The sequence below is a fragment of the Pipistrellus hanaki genome, assembly GCF_964339955.1.
Source record: "Pipistrellus hanaki genome assembly, chromosome: 1".
Taxonomy (NCBI): domain Eukaryota; kingdom Metazoa; phylum Chordata; class Mammalia; order Chiroptera; family Vespertilionidae; genus Pipistrellus; species Pipistrellus hanaki.
In genome coordinates, this window is record NC_140503.1 from 188,622,542 (window position 1) to 188,635,127 (window position 12,586).

General features: G+C 41.2%; 1 protein-coding gene across 2 annotated transcripts in view; it reads right to left on the reverse strand.

Moving 5' to 3' along the window:
• KLB (klotho beta) overlaps nucleotides 1-12,586 on the reverse strand; it is a 39,590-nt gene that overhangs the window by 17,584 nt on the left and 9,420 nt on the right. The window lies entirely within an intron of this gene.

A 12,586-nucleotide genomic window follows, 5' to 3' on the forward strand; every position in this document is an offset into this window, starting at 1 on the left:
AGAGGATTTCTTCCTCTAGATAAAAAGACGCAGAGTAGGGAGCTTTCATTGTCCCACAGAATCTCCTTCTGGGCCTGACTTAGAAGTCCAGGATCATGTGGGATCTAGATTCTGTAAATGAATAATAATAGAGCCACCTCCTAGGCTTGCGGTGAGACTTAAATGAATTAATGCGCGTGCAGGGCCTCAGAACAGTGCCCGGCCCAGAGCAACTTTTACAGACGCCTTAGCTCTTGTTACTGTCATTATAAAAGTGTGGCAGGCGCTGCATAAAGCAGAAAACCAGGGGACAGTGTGTGTGTAGGTCTCGAGGTCAGCACACTGGGGCTTGAAGTTCAGGTGTTTAATGTGTGGCCTTAGATAAGTCACTTAACCTGGCAGAAATCCTTTACTATCTTCATCTGTAAAATGGAGTTAGAAATAATAATAATAATAATACTCTTGGTAAAGTTGTTAGATGTAGAGCTAATGCATGAATTAAGACTGTGGCACAGCATTAAATATGTAGCACTTAGGAGCTACTGCCTAAAGATGAATGTTATTGCCTGGGCTGGGTAGCTCAGTTGGTTAGAGCATCGTCCAATATGGCAAGGTTGTGGGTTTGATCCTCGGTAAGGGCACATACAAGAATCAACTAATGGCCGAAACCAGTTTGGCTCAGCGGTAGAGCGTCCATCTGCGGACTGAAAGGTCCCGGGTTAGGTTCTGGTCAGGGCATGTGCATTGGTTGCGGGCACATCCCCAGTAGGGGGTGTGCGGGAGGCAGCTGGTCGATGTTTCTCTCTCATTGATGTTTCTAGCTCTCTATCCCTCTCCCTTCCTCTCTGTAAAAAAATCAATAAAAATATATTTTTTTAAAAAAAGAATCAACTAATGAATACCTAAGTGAAACTGCAAATTGATGTTTCTCTCTCTCTCCCTCTTAAAAAAAAAAAAAAAAAAAAAAAAAAAAGGATGGATGTTATTATTAGTCTCCTGGAGTTTACATTTCCAGTTGAGCTCTTATGACAGAGCCTCATGATTGGTTTCCAGTCTATTTAATAGGGACGGTGTCACTCAATGCCTGTCTTGCCTGCCCTGAGAGGCTGAAGTAAATGGAACAGGAACTTGCCCTCAGGAGCCAATAATCTTCCTGAAAAAATAAGACTGAAATGTGTGAAAGAGAAACATAAAATAGCATAAAATAAGGCCTTCCATGAAAAAAAATATTTAAAGCAAAAAGGCAGGTTCATTAAAGAGCCGTGAGCTCTAACAGGAGGAGGAGCAAACATTAAGGACTCCAATTAAGGACCCCTGGCCAGTCGTAAAATCTTCCTTTATCTGTGACCATGTCTCTTTTTCCTCAGCATTTGAATTGCTTGCCTCTTCCCAGGTTTCCTGATTTCTTCTCTATTTGGCTGTTTCTAAAACAAGTGTGCCCACCCTCCCCTTGAACTCACAAAGTCTGCTTTTCTTTGTTCCTTGGCCTTTCTTTTTCTCATTAGAGACATTGTGTATTGGGTTGAATTATCTGAAAGGGCCTCTGTAAGTCAAGGACAATGCTCAAAACCTAATAGACCCTGCAGACAGCAATTGTGTTTCATAAATCCTGTTAGGGTAGGGACAGGTAGGCACTGAAGGGCGAGGATTTCAACAGTGCTTGCTGCTGGATGGAAGAAGAGTTCATTGAAATCATTCCTGGGAAGATGTTCTTAAGTAGATATCTCGAGGTGTTACCTCTGTCTGTCTGACCTTACTTAGTTTTCACTGCAACCATTTAGCACCCAAATGTCCCCAAGGATCTGTAAGAATGCTCTCCCGACAGAGAAGTGTACAAGCTTCAGCCTCCTCCCGGGCCTCCAGCCTGAGGTTTCGGCTTCTGGAAGGAATCACAAGGGGACAGGGGGACAGACACCACCTTCAGTGGTCTCAGCTGCTCTGTCAGGGCTGAAAAGCCTGGAATCACAAAGTAACGGCATGAGAACTTTGTATTTTTCTGATTTGAAACAAAAGCAGTCATGCATTGCTAGAATTCTTTGGTTGCTTTTCTTTTTTTCTTTTTAAAATATATTTTATTGATTTTTTACAGAGAGGAAGAGAGAGGGATAGAGAGCTAGAAACATTGATAAGAGAGAAACATTGACCAGCTGCCTCCTGTACACCCCCTACTGGGGATGTGCCCGCAACCAATGTACATGCCCTTGACTGGAATCGAACCTGGGACCTTTCAGTCCGCAGGCCGACGCTCTATCCACTGAGCCAAACCGGTTTTGGCTGGTTGCTTTTCTAATCAGTCGCTTCATGCCTTGATACTTGACCAGGGCCGTCCTGCACCTCCGACGTGTAAACTATAAAGCTCAGCACCCATCCATGTATGATCCCGAGCCAGAAACTCGCTGCCATGCGAATATGACACCATCAGACACTGAGATGGAGTCAGCAATGAGCCAGTCCTAATAGGAGAAAGAAAGGGAGGGAGGCGTGTCTTTAAAATAGGTGTTTCATTGCATAGTTTAGTGATGGTATGAAAGATAACCTGTGATCAAATCTTGGTGGCATCAGCATTTTAACAAGAAATAGAACAGCTTAGAAGACAACGGACTTGTACCTTTGCAACATCTTTCCAAACAAGTTTTCTGGGATCTATAGATATGTTTCGTCATGCCCCAAGGTGACCTTCGCGTTCCACGTGTCTCTTTCACCTTCCTGCTGTTTGCATAGGCTATCGCGGTATCTAGGGTTATCTTTGCTCCGGGCTGAAGGCAGCCTCTCCATTCTTGTGTGGAGAATGTGGGGAGGTTCTTGGGACAGTGCTTATAGCTATAACCTGATCCTGTTTGCCAAGAAACAGGGTAAAAAGTATGGCTCAGGGATAGTGAGTCTGACATAAATGTTGATGAAACAGAGAGATATACGTGCGTCCGCTGGCCGGATGCTCATGAAGGAGGGAGGGCTCCCGGGAACACTAAAACGGAGCCAGGAGTGGAGTGCAGCCTTGCACAACTGTCTTCCTGCGGTTTTCCAAGGTCCCCTCTATCTGTACAAGGCCATCTACCTTTGGAATGATTGATTTAAGGGAGCTTCAACCTTTGTTCTTTAAAGTCAGTAGCTTAAAGGGGAAGTCAACAGCTTTTTTTTGTGTGTGTGTGTGGGGTCAACTATCAGGGCCTCATATCATTGAGAGGCAGTTCTGGCCTAGCGTGGCAGTTCTCTTCGATGCCCCTGGAGATGCAGACTCAGATCAGTTCTGTAGGTGATAGGAAGCAAATAAGACACAACTCCAGAAGCCCAAGATGAAGGGGCTAGAGGTCGGGAGACGTGGCGGGCCACGGGTGGAAGGGAGTGCGGTGGCGGGCGTGGGTGGCAGACAGATGAGCACACCTAGCACATTCCACGTGTCTGTAGCTAAGTTACCTCCAATCAATTGTCCAAAGTTAAATTTCCAAATCGGTGCCTAATTTTAGTCACATGTCGGCTGAAATATCTTCACGTGGACTTGTGTATTGTTAAAGCTACTTAACAAAGCATTAAGTAAAAACTTAAAGAAGATTTACTGTAAACTCCACAATCACAGCAAACGGTTTTCCTATTCCTGTGTTCCCTGCCAGCTTTTTCCAGTATATTTCTCAACCAAAATGACTGAACATATTGCATGTTGTTTTCAGTCTTCATAACTATCTTAACAGTATAATAATTCACCTATTTTATAAAATACAATTTGCTTAGTCATCTCTCTCATTTGATAGAAATTAGCTTATCCTCCTTCCCTCCCTCCCTTAATACTTTCCTTCCTCCCTTCCTCTTTCTTTCCCTCCCTCCCTTCTTCCTCTCTCTTCCCTTTTCTATCATAAATAATTTTGTAATAACTAATGGTGGGCATATAGATTTTAATTTGTTTGAGTTATTTCTTTTTGTTAATCCCAGAATGACCACCTAACAATTTTTAAAGTTGTTTCACCTATCTCCAAATTGTTTTCCGGCCAATTTGTCCTTTGGTGTGAGTGTTCTTTGACCACCTGCTTCGAAATATTGATTGCTCCTTTTTAGGGGTAAATGGCCATGAAGAATGGTATAAAGGTGCATCTCACCTCCATGGCACTCCAGGCGACAGGGCCTGGGTCTGAGAGCAGGACACCAGCCTCCAGTCCTGGCACGGCGACTAATGAGCTTTATGATCTTGGATAATGCATTTCCCATTCAGCAGCCTCAGTTCCCTTCTCCATTACTCTGAGCTAAAAATAAACACTCCAGAGAATTGTGGTGAAGGTGGAATGAGGTAATATACGTGAAGATCCTGTGCAAACTACACAAATGTACATTTGGAGTATTTTGAAAGAGCAAGCTGAAAATTAACTTCCTGTGGAAAGCAACAGTGGGAGTCTGTGTGGGATGAAGTGTTAATAGAAATGATTCCTTCTTCCTTCCTTCCTTCCTCCCTCTCTCCCTCCCTTCCCTTTTCCTGTCAGAAATAATGTTGTAATAACTCTCCTTTACTCCTTGAGTTGCATGACTAATCTGTTTGTCCTTATTTTTATTTTTGAAGTTGATTCATTGTCCCATTTGGGCTGAGATTAATTTCAGGTTGATTCATTTTTTCATCTACTCAGCACTTCTTTATACTTGTATTCTACTGATTACAATTGCTGTTCCAGATTTTTTTTTTAACCTTCAATCACTCATTCTGCATTCTATAAATATTTATTATGTGTTTAAGGTATGTGAACTTTACAGTAGTTCATTGCTAAAAAATGATGACTATTATCTCCTTAAATATATCACTATAATTTCTTTAATGTTTTTGACAATCTTGAAACTCTCTTAGAAATATCTAACCCTCATTATTCTTAGAAGAGAATATTTAAATATTAAAAAATGTTACCACCTTTCATAGGGAAATTATTTACCCATCCTATTTTTATTGTTCAAATTCATGCTTTCTATAGTTGAAATAACTCAGAAATAATCATATTAAAATTCATTTTAATAAAATTCATTTTAATTCGTTTTCCTCCCATTTTCTTTGTAATATATGCAGAGTATTTTAAAAAATCATTGATGGTTCTCAGTTTGTATAGTTTTAGGATATCCCCATAGGAATCATGTAAAAACTAAGCTCTAATATATTTATTCCTTTAAAAAATGGACCTGTAGGCCATTTCAAAGAGAGTTTATGGGACCAAAACCAGGAGCTCTTAACTCTGTGACCTAAGACTGAAGATCTTCATAATATGTAATAATATATATATATATATTTTTAAAAATATATTTTTATTGATTTTTCACAGAGAGGGAGAGAGGGATAGAGAGTTAGAAACATTGATGAGAGAGAATCATCGATCAGCTGCCTCTTGCATACCCCTTACTGGGATGTGCCCGCAACCAAGGTACATGCCCTCGACCGGAATCGAACCCGGACCTTTCAGTCCGCAGGCCGATGCTCTATCCACTGAGCCAAACCAGTCCCGGCATAATATGTAATAATATAATAGACACTCAGTACTGCTATGTTTTCCTGAGGAGTATAAGATTTTAAAAAAGTCTTCTTGGCCAAAACCGGTTTGGCTCAGTGGATAGAGCGTCGGTCTGCGGACTGAAAGGTCCCAGGTTCGATTCCGGTCAAGGGCATGTACCTTGGTTGCGGGCACATCCCCAGTAGGGGGTGTGCAAGAGGCAGCTGATCGATGATTCTCTCTCATCGATGTTTCTAACTCTCTATCCCTCTCTCTTCCTCTCTGTAAAAAAATCAATAAAATATACTTAAAAAATATTTATTTCAACCTTTAAAAAAAAATAAAAATAAAAATAAAAATAAAAAAATAAAAAAGTCTTCTTGGCTGGGACCGGTTTGGCTCAGTGGATAGAGCGTCGGCCTGCGGACTGAAAGGTCCCGGGTTCGATTCCGGTCAAGGGCATATATCTTGGTTGCGGGCACATCCCCAGTAGGGGGTGTGCAAGAGGCAGCTGATCGATGATTCTCTCTCATCGATGTTTCTAACTCTCTATCCCTCTCTCTTCCTCTCTGTGAAAAATCAATAAAATATATATTTTAAAAAAAAAATTTCACATTCTAAAAAAAAGAAAAAAGAAAAAAGTCTTCTTATTGTTATAGAACTCTAATTTCCATGATAATATTACTAAATTAAATCAATGCCTGAGCCAGAGTCTAAACCTGACAACACAAAAAGCTCTAGAATAAAGTTCCGAATTAATTAAACGAAGCATCTGTGGTTTCCCCAGATATGAGAAGGGAGTTTAGAAGAAATCAATAGTAGTAAATTGGAGCTCTACTGGAGGCCAGGCTCCTAGCCCAGAGATGACATTTGTATGCCAATTTCAGCTTCCTGTGCTTACTGCACTAACCATGGTGATCCTGTTAGTAACTTTTTCATGCAAAAGGACCATATCTCAGAGTATAATTAAAGTTAAAATAGCATGGGTTGGGAACCTGCAGCTTTTCCTCAGGATTTAGGAATGAAGAGTTAAAGATAGTCAATATAGCCTGCCTAGTGTGGTTGGTTCAGTTGGTTAAGTAACATTCCAAGAACCAGGAAGTCACAGTTTGATTTCTGGTCAGGGCATGTGCCTGGGTTGTGGGCTCGATCCCCAGTGGGGGCTTGCAAAAAGCAGCTAATCAATATTTCTATTTCTCTCTCCCTTCCTCTCTCTGAAATCAATAAAAAATATTTTTAAAAAATAGTCAATATAAAAGCCACTCTGGAAATCATAAATTCTTACAATAACACAAATAGCCCTAAAATGGTTTGGCTCAGTGGATAGAGCATTGTCCTGCAGAGTGAAGGGTCCCAGGTTTGATTCCGGCCAAGGGCATATGCCTGGGTTGCAGGCTCAATCCCCAGTAGGAGGTGTGCAGGAGGCAGCCGATCAATCATTCTCCGTCATCATTGATGTTTTTATCTTTCTCTCCCTCTCCCATCCTCTCTGAAATTAATAAAAATATATTTTAAAAATAACAAAAATAAATGTGGAATCTAATGAACAAAATAGATTCAGAAACGTAGAATCACGAACAGACTGATGAATATCAGAGGAAAGGTGGGGGGAGAGAGATTAACTAGGGGAACTTATATGCATACGAGAGGCCCAGTGCACGGAATTTCGTGCACTGGGGGATCCCTCAGCCCGACCTGTACCCTCTCACAGTCCGGGATGCCTCGCTCCTTACTGCTCCTGCCACTGCCCCTGTGCTCACCAGCCATGAGCACAGCTTCTAGTTGAGTGGCACTTCCCCTGTGGGCACATACTGACCACCAGGGGGCAGCTCCTGCATTGAGTATCGTCCCCCTGTTGGTCAGTGCACATCATAGCAACTAATTAGTTTGCCATTTGGATGATTTGCATATTAGCTTTTTATTAAATAGGACTAGAGGCCCAGTGCATGAAGTTTGTGCATGGGTAGGATCCTTAGTGCCTGCTGGCTGCCAGACGGGGCCTCTGTTTCTCTGGCTGCTTACTGCTGCCGCCAGCTGGGGTCTCCCTTCACATCCACCTTGGCTTGGCAGCACTGGTTCACCTGCTCCACCATCCTGCCACGGATATCAGGGCCCATTGGAGCTGGCAGCACCTCCACTGTTGCCCACTGCGTCGCTGATGCCCGCCATGTTCTGCACCGCCCCCTGGTGGTCAGTGCATGTCTAACTCTCAGTCAGTGGAACTTCCGCCCATAGGGACAATTTTCATATTAGCCTTTTATTATATAGGATATGCAAAGCCCATAGACACAGACAACAGTGTGGCAAAGGCTTGGTCAGGCAGGTTCAAGGAGGAGGAGGTCAGTGGGTGGGGGGGGGACACACACACAAAGTGGACATCTGTAATACTTTCAACAATAAAGATAAATTTTTAAAAGTAACAAAAATAAGATCCCATCTTGGTGCATGCAAGAAAGGCAGATTCACCATGAGCCTCAGGAAGTGAAGTGTCAGGCCCTGGATTTGCACGGGTCCTTGTAAAATGCTCTACGTGAGTTCTGAGTAAGGCTGTGATTGAAAGCACTGCTAGGTAAGGATTTCTTTTTTTTAATATATTTTTTTGATTCTTTTACAGAGAGGGGGAGAGAGGGATAGAGAGCTAGAAACGTTGATGAAACAGAAACATCGACCAGCTGCCTCTTGCACACCCCCTACCAGGGATGTGCCCGCAACCAATGTACGTGCCCTTGACCGGAATCGAACCTGGGACCTTTCAGTCCGCAGACTGACACTCTACCACTGAGCCAAACTGGTTTCAGCTAGGTAAAGATTTCTGATAAATTCCCTAAAGAGACCTCAGAAAAAAAGGAATCAAAATCTCTGAGACTACAGCAACCTGATGTAAGATTTCTCTTATTCTAAATATTCACTTTTGTACCAACTTTTGTGTTTGCCATTTTTCATATATTTTTTACACAGGGCTTCCAGATTGTGTAAGTCTCAGGCCAGCGCCACACAGGTCCATGCCTGGCCCAGGAGCTTTTTTTTTTTTTTTTTTTTAATATATTTTATTGATTTTATACAGAGAGGAATTGAGAGGGACAGAGAGTTAGAAACGTCGATGAGAGAGAAACATTGACCAGCTGCCTCTTGCACACCCCCCACTGGGGATGTGCCCGCAACCAAGGTACATGCCCTTGACCGGAATCGAACCCGGGACCTTTCAGTCCACAGGCCGACGCTCTATCCACTGAGCCAAACCGGTCCCGGCCCCTGGAGCTTTTTGAGTGTAGGGATCATATGTATTTGTCCACAGTTGTGCATACAGATGCCCAGGATAGAGCCTGGCATAAAATACTTGTTGAATGAATGCCCACTATGAACCAGCTAGTATGTTGGTCACCTGATAGCCTGTGCGAGGCAGGTTTTCTTTTCCTAATTTTAGAGAAGAAACTGAAGTTCCCAGAGGCTCGATAGTGGTGGAGCTAGGATTTGAACCCTGGTCTCCCTGATCACCTTACTAAACCATCCTGCTTTCCGTATGTGCCAGTTCTAAATTTTGAAGCTGTTGGGGAAAGAGCACTGGATATGAACCACAACATACTGTTTTGGAATTATGCTTTCTTTTCACCGAAATTGGTTATTAAAAGGTCTAAATAGTCTTGCATGCTGAGAAGAAAATGTCTATACGTGTCTGGAATTCTGGATCATCTAGAACAGGGTTCCTCAAATTTTTAAAGTGGGGGCCAGATCACGGTCCCTCAGAGAGCTGGAGGGCCGGACTATATGAACTACTAATTCCTACTGTAACACCTCGGCTGCGCTCACTGCCCAAAAAACCTGGCAGGCTGATCAGACTCCTCTGTGGGCCGCATGTGGCCCGCGGGCCGTAGTTTGAAGACCCCTGATCTAGAAAGGTTCTGGAAGACTTCCAGAAAATTTGGGGTGTGCAGAACACCACATAGTAGTCCAAGTGCCCAGCACAGCAGGTAACATTTATGTGTATTTCCCTGCCCCAGTATTGGCATTGGATACTGTCCTCACTGGCCTCAGAGGCTAAATGAATCCCTATGGACCGCTCCTACATTTGACTGTCTCAGCTGAGGATGGTGATCTTTACACCGCTGTCAATGTAGACTGAGAGAGCAGGGATGCCGGGCTTGCATAGTGTTGAACACTGCATCACCTAAAAACAAGCCATTAATATATGGTCCTTAAAGATGAGTGACTTTCATGATCAAATAGAACAGAATAGTGATTAAATCCAAAACCATAGAAAATTAATAATAAAAATGGTAATAAGAACGAACATTTATTCGTGCCAAATGTGCCAGACATTGTTCTAAGTGCTTTCCATTTCATCCACATCTCATTTAATCCACACTTATATTTCTTGAGGTAGGTACTATTATCATCCCCATTTTAGGTGGGGAGTTTCATGAGCTGTCAAGCCCAGGCTGTATTTCTCCATGTTCTGTGCTCATGCCTGCTAATTAGAGGTAGAGGATGAACCTTAGGGGTCATTTGGATCAATAAATTTTTAAAAATATTTTAAATGAAGAAGCTGAAACTTGAGAAATAAATGGCTTACCCAAAGTCCCAGTTAGTGGCAAAGCTAGCATTAGAACTATGTACGTCAGCCTTGTAGTTCACTGTCATATCATCATGAAAATTAAATTATGTGCCTTATTTGAAACATACTTTTATATCTTAGATTCAATAGTGATTGAACAGGCTGTGAAAATGCAAGGGCTGTATTAGTATAACAGCCATGGCCCCAAACCGAGGGCCAGCGGACTGAGAAAGCCATGTGTCAGGGTGTGGGTGCCAGGAACACGCTCAGGAGAGAATCTGTCTGCAGCAGCACCTCGGGACTCAATAAATGGAGAACTCATCAGCATTATCTTCTGCTCCGTTTAACTGTTTCCCTTACAGAAATTATATACAGGAGCAAAAGCAAGTTCAGATAAATCATTTTCTTGAAGTTCCCTCAACCCACAGCTATTATTTTATCCTTCTTTACTCTTCATTCATTTACATTGATTATTTCCTTAAATTCAAGTCTACAAACACTTATTTAACAAATACAAGGCACTATGGTAGACATTTAGATAGAGATGAACAAATTAGTGCCTGTTTTATGACCTCTGACCTCTTTTAGGAGAGACAATTACAGAAATAGAATAAAAACAGTGTAGTTTTATGTTTCAATTAATCAGAAATGATAACAAAAACTTAATATGATTCAAATTTTATTAAAAATTTGACCAAATGTATATGTTTATAAATACATAGAAAAATATTTGGACATTGAACAAGCTGCTAGCAGTTGTTACTTCTGGATATGGAGTGAGGTAGTAAGAATTATAGAGGAGAATTCTTTTTTTTTTTTTAGATTTCATTTTTTTAAAATATATATTTTTATTGATTTTTTTATAGAGAGAAAGGGAGAGGGATAGGGAGCTAGAAACATCGATGATGAGAGAAACATCGACCAGCTGCCCCCTGCACAACCCCCACCGGGAATGTGCCCGCAACCAATGTACATGCCCTTGACCAAATCGAACCTGGGACCTTTCAGTCCGCAGAACGACGCTCTATCCACTGAGCCAAACCGGTTTCGGCGAGAATTCTTTTTTAACTTTACGTGTTATGTATTGTTTGAATGTTGTGGTAAAAATGTATTGTTTTTGTATTTTAAAGAGGTCAAGCCCAGATGGCGGGGCTCAGTGGTTGAGCGTTGACCTATGAACCAGGAAGTCATAGTTTGATTTCCCAGTCAGGGCACATGCCTGAGTTGTGGGTTCACTCCCCAGTGGGGGGCATACAGGAGGTAGCCGATCAATGATTCTCTCTCATCATTGATGTTTCTCTCTTTCCCTCTCCCTTCCTCTCTGAAATCAATAAAAATATATTTAAAAAATAAAAAATATAAAGGTCAAGAGCATTGGTTGAAACAAATAGTTTCTATCAGTGAATTTAATTGCTCTTTGCTTTCACTCTTCAGTTTCACCAAGTTCCGTAAATCTCAAAGAAAAAAACAGGAATTTAAAAAAAGTTGTTTTTCTGGATTCCATTATATATTAAAGGATGTTTGTTTATTCTGTAGCAATACGTGGATGTTTAAAGGTAAAAGGGGGAGACGTACAATGCATATGTGATTAACATGAAAGAAGAACTGATAGCAGTAAACCCCAGCCCTTTATTTAAGACTCAGTCACATAATCTCTGGTCGAGATACGATACTGTGAAGAAGCAACGTATGGACTCTCCCAGACACACTTTCGGGAAGCAGCACTAGATCACCCAAGAACCACTTTGATTACTTAAGTGTGCACTCATTACTAGTTAGTAAGTGAAATGCTTTGATGTATTCTCAGCATCCCTGCTACTTTTCAGCAACGAAATCATTGTTAATGTTTAATAGTTTTGATTATACCTTTTTTTGAAACAAAAACTATTTTCTAAGGTTGAGTTTCCTCAGTAAGACTTTTTATATACAATTAAGGGGCTTATTTTATACTATAATATAAAGGTTCCCTCACTTCATAGATACATCATATTTAGTACCGTTTCCATTATTTAACGTTATTTTCTGATTTCCAGTTGGGCCTAATTTCCCATGTATGAGAGTGTTCATATCAAATCAAGCTGTTTAAACATGATCCCAATGTTATTTTCTGAGCATTTATAATTACATTTATTTAAACGCTTGTTAATCATTCACTGAAGTATAACTTTTTCTACTAAATGATTAGAAAAAGTAAACATTGCTCTCTTGAAGGTTTTGGATTCCAGTTGTCATCTATAAATAGTTTGTGTTTTTGTTTTTTTTACATGATTCTTGTATCTAACGGTGCTTTCTGATTATAGAAACTGTCTTTGACAATTCTGATCTGTAAGCAGTTTTCATCTTTTAAAAAATATATATATATTTTATTGATTTTGTACAGAGAGGAAGGGAGAGAGATAGAGAGTTAGAAATATTGATGAGAGAGAGTCATCGATCAGCTGCCTCCTGCACACCCCCTACTGGGAATGTGCCCGAAACCAAGGTACATGCCCTTGACCGGAATCGAACCTGGGACCCTTCAGTCCCCAAGCCGACGCTCTATCCATTGAGTCAAATCAGTTTTGGCTCATCTTTATTCAAATTTATTAGGAACATGTATAAGAAT